The sequence below is a fragment of the Frankliniella occidentalis genome, unplaced genomic scaffold, assembly GCF_000697945.3.
Source record: "Frankliniella occidentalis isolate FOCC.00 unplaced genomic scaffold, Focc_3.1 Scaffold156, whole genome shotgun sequence".
In the NCBI taxonomy this organism is placed as follows: Eukaryota; Metazoa; Arthropoda; class Insecta; order Thysanoptera; family Thripidae; genus Frankliniella; species Frankliniella occidentalis.
The window spans coordinates 397,033-401,855 of NW_026267282.1; the positions used below are offsets into that span (position 1 = coordinate 397,033).

Sequence of the window (4,823 nt, forward strand, 5' to 3'; positions counted from 1 at the left end):
AGACGAGCAGGAAATTGGTCCGATAACGGGAGTTGTACCGCGAGTTTTCGTCGTGGATTGCACACTGGCGTCTTCATATCGCGTAGAGCGAGAGCTATACCCCCCCCCCCCCCTAACCTCCCGGCAACTCCCTGTTACGCTTTGCGACTCGGAGACCCGTGTAGATTGTGAGCGGCAAGGGAGCACTTAGTTCTTGAGACCATATTTGCAGAGTGGCTGCTAAGTTTTCAACCGAAATTTTTTACAATAATGTTTCCACGCGCGCTTTACATGCTTTATAATATAATGAGCACCTTACCCCATTCGGCGGAACCATAACAAAGCAGAAGCCTCTAGTCGCTAAAATATTTCAAACGCCCTTATTTTGGTGTTATTTTTGATAAAACTTGTGTGGTAGGGAGTTAATTTTTCACACCGAAGACGATAGGACTACTCATTTTAACCGAAACGCACGAGAAAATTTGCATGTTATGGTTCCCACTACGCGCTGCCACCTCACCACCGAATGGGGTAAGGTGCTCATTTATAATAAGATAAGAGAACGATTCGTGTTCTTAAGCTGACGAATTCCTCAACAATATAAACGCCTGTCAAGTACACCGTGCGCTACCAAATGCTTGCTATACTGCTCGCCTACATTTTCACATTTCTATTTGACGGCAAAATTCTTTCAGAGACAGCACATCAAGAAGGCTCCAAATCGTATCGTAGGCCCACCTAACCAAAGTTTTAAGTTGAGCTGAGATGTCTCTCACCACCACTGTCCTGTAGTAATTTTTAAGTTTGAGGAGGTTTGCATTACGATGAGGAAGTTGCCCGATAAAAGGAACAAGGAGAAGGTCGCACTGAGGAGGAGGCGTGGCGTAGCGCCGTCCCATAAACAAAGCAGAAGATGAGCGACAGTCTATCAGAGGTTAGAATGCGTGTCGTTAGATTTCAAACAGTTTAGAAGGGGCCTATGCATCCAGCACCTTGTTACCACCTATACCAAAGCTTTTTACGACAGTTGAGTCATTACCATTGAGTTAAAATTGTACCAATGCAATATGTCCGAACACTAACCCAAACAACGACACCGGGGCGGTTTAGAAGATTGTATAAACTTACTTTTCTGAAGCCAAACTTTACAGAAGCACTATTTGACACAAGATTGTTACGCCGGTCTAGTATAAACCCAATGTTTCTTTAGAAATTCAACAAAACTTGATTTATGATCACACATCCACTTGCGTCAAAACACAGCAAGGAGTGTGGCCGAATTCTCAATCGTATCGCTGCGAATCGGTAGGAATGACGTGACGAAGGGGAGAGGGTAGTCAGCAGGGAGGGCAACCTGCAGCCATCCCTCGCGAAAGGACGTCGCGGTTCGCGCTCGTCCGCGGGGGTAGTCGCGAACCGCGACAAACTTACGTCGTCGATGTAGGTCGGTCGCGGTTCGCGACTATACCCCCGCGGACGAGCGCGAACCGCGACGTCCTTTCGCAAGGGATGGCTGCAGGTTGCCCTCCCTGCTGACCACCTTCTCCACTTGGTCATTCCCTCCCGTAGCGATACGATTGAGAATTCGGACACACTCATGGTCGCCCGCGTTCTGCTGTGTTTAAGGACGGCGCTACACCACGCCACCTCCTCAGCGCTACCCGGCGCTACCTTCTTTTTGTTCCTCTTTTCGGGCAACTTCCTCATACGCGAGTATGTCGCGCCCGCGCCCGCGTCGAGCTTCAACCTGAAGGGCATCCTGGTGCGCTCCCCTGCCCTGGCCGTCCGGTTTTTGTCTCCCAGATGACCTCACATCCCGTCGTTCACGCTAATAACTTGGCCGGAGTATTGGCTGGAATGGCAAGTAAATCCCAGAGGACCCGGGCTCATCTGCACTACCCTTCAGTCCATCACTTGTGTGCCACTGTAACATGGGAGGGTAACATATTTCTCATTCTTAGGTTGTATCACCTTAAGAGAAATAACAGATAACAGATAACAAATAACAGATAACAGATCCATTTCAGGAAGGTAATTTATGCTGTTTGATCATGGTTTATTCCACTAAAGATCATTTATTGCAAAATATGTTCATTGAAACATTTTTGAAACAACACTGGGCAAGAGAAACCTGTGTAAGATAGATCTTTTCTGTTATTTGTTATCTGTTATCTGTTATTTCTCTTAAGGTGATACCCTTAGATGTTACATACGCGTTATCACTCTTTTGCAATAGTATGGCAATGAATGTCCAGAGGAACTACTACCGTGGATCTGGCAAGGCAGGGTGTAGGTGTTACCCAGCACCACTGTTGCCGGTAGTGAGAGGGAGGGGGCGCTCGCCTGTACAGAGAGTAGGGAGCAGAGGAGGGGGAACATCGTTACTCAATCATGCATTGTCACGAACATCTGCTCGTAAAGCATGCGCTAGAGAGGGAGAGGGACTCATCACGAGAAGAGCACCACAGCAGGCCAGGCCAGGACTACACAAAACAAAATATTATTTGGGACAACAAACAGTTGCGAGCTGTCCAACAAACATATTTGTCCAAAAGGTTTAAATCACACTTTAAAAAATTGTCGATGTCCTTCCTTGCACAGCACATTTCCCCGACTAATTTAAATTGTCGCTTTAGAAGGAGGTCAAAACCCTACGAGTAGTCTACAACTGTGAATATCTCTTCAAAATTTGAAGCAAACTCGGTGCTGCCATCACTCTGAGTCTGAGTACTCTTCTGTGTTTTTCTCGCGAAAGTTATGAGTTAGCTATTCATTCTTTATGGAATAGATGGTAATATGGACGGTAATGGACTGTAAGATTGTAACTTTTTCAGATTGATCATGATTAAATTTTCTGAAAAAGCCATAAGTTGTTGAGTCTCATCTTTCTTCCTCACAAGTGCGTCCATTACTTGTCCTACGGTGTACAGCTACGTGCATTCCACGTCCAAAAGTTCCATCAGGGTAAGGAAAACCATGGTTGCCCTCATCCTTATCTCGGCGATGGTCGGGATCTGGGCGGGGGCGAGCCGCCTGCGGAGCGCTGCATAGGCAACCCACTGCGCTCGGCTGCGTCCCGTCCGGGGTTTGCCTGTCTGCACGGCGCCCTTTGAGCAGGCGCCGGCCTGCGGCCTGTGGGCGCTGCGGTGGCCTACTGGACTTGTTTTATGCATCCCCTGAGTCATTCCCTCACCACCCCGACCAATAAGTTCTGGGGCGCTGACCATGCCGTGGCTGAGCTTGCAGTGCGCCTTGTGGCGGCCTGACCTGACCTGACGCGTGCGCTCTTCCTCCCTCCGAGTGCATCAAGAAGTGGAACAGGCAGGCTGCTGTGCTGTGCACTTTGAGAAACACTTTCAACTTTACGGGAAAGAAAAGTTTCCTTGCAACATTTTTAGAAAGTTACAAACTCATAATTATATTTAAAAAAATTACGAACCTTGTTTATGGTTTAAAAATTATTGACTTCATTTTCTTCGACGACCAAATCTTACATACATTGATTGCAACCGACGCAATCGATTATTGACGGTCGCGTTCGAATGTAAAAAATTCTTGTAAATCAAGATTTGAACAAAAGTAACAACATATTTTTCGGTGTGCGTCGAGAGGCCATTGAGTGGGCGGGTCGCTCCGGCCCCGGGGAGAGAAAGGGGTCCTGGACCAGGATCAGGACCCCGGGCGGCGCCGCGGGACCTCAGGGGAAATGAGGGGACGGCCAGGATGGGCGGGGCTCACCGTGTCCCGCTGCACTGACGGTCCTCGCTCTTTCTTTCTTTTTCCCCTCTTCCAACCCCGTTCATTATTATTCTCTTCTTTTTGAGCAGTGTCGTCTCGCCGTGTAATTTGCGGCGTCCGTTACCTCATTAGGCGTGGTGGGCGAACGCGAGCCGCCCCCCGTCCGCTTTAACCCAAATGAAACTAGGAAAAATGAAAAAAGGGAAAACTTTGTAAAAATAAAAAAAGTAATGAAAAAAGAGGCTACGCAGCTAATTGTGTTTTTGCACTGCCTTTTACGCCCTGCCACGCCCGGCCACACCATCCCCGGCCTTACCGGGCCCCGCCCGGCTCCGCCAACCTCAGCTGCGCTATTTCGGGGGCCTTCCCTCGGCCTTACCGGCGATGAGTGGCCAGGCGGACGTCCGGTCCCGGCGAATCAAAGCCATCGTGGCAGCCTCAAACCCTCCCCCCACCCCCTCTCAACCCCTCCCTTCTCCCAGTACCCGCAGGCTCCGTCACCAGGCTGGGGGCCCTCCGTGGCCACCGTCGCCGCTGTGCCAACCTCATCCAGCTCCACCACTGATGTTTATCAGCGAGGACAAGTAACAACAATACAACTATTCCAATTCATTTACTGATCAGGTTATTTTTCGGATAGCACGGCGCCGCGCACTTACCTCAGACAATCGTGGCGGCCAGGACATGTGGGCGACAGCACAGTGTTCGACGGCACCAGAATGACATGACACCCTCACGGGGGCGCCGGCCACGACACGCAACGCGCTCACGAGCAAACACGCGCGACGGGCGCGCACAGCTGATGCCGTTCGGCTCGGCTCCGCCCCGCCCCGCGCGCACACGCCCCGGCTCGACTCTCGGCTCGCTCCTCGGCACCGCTCGGCTCGGCTCGGCGCGCGGAGTGCTCGCGCAGGGGGGTCGGATGGCGGCTCGCCGCTGACTGGGACTGGGGAGGGCGCCGCCGCCGCCACTGCCTCCTCCTCCTCCTCCTCCTCTGAAGCCCGGTCCGGCCCCCCTCCATCGCTTACTCTCTCTCACTCCTTTCCTCCCTCTCTCCCTCTCCTGGGGCGCTCGCCCGCTCCCTCCCTCTACCCGCCGTTGGTCGA

At 51.3% G+C, this 4,823-nt stretch overlaps 1 long non-coding RNA gene across 1 annotated transcript in view; it reads right to left on the minus strand.

Annotated features, from left to right (window-relative positions):
• Positions 1-4,653, minus strand: part of LOC127750229 (uncharacterized) — a 62,688-nt gene extending 58,035 nt beyond the window's left edge. Inside the window, exon 1 of the long non-coding RNA XR_008011587.1 lies at positions 4,377-4,653. This is a non-coding gene — a long non-coding RNA (uncharacterized LOC127750229). The remainder of the gene's footprint in view (positions 1-4,376) is intronic.
• Positions 4,654-4,823: the final 170 nt, after the last annotated feature.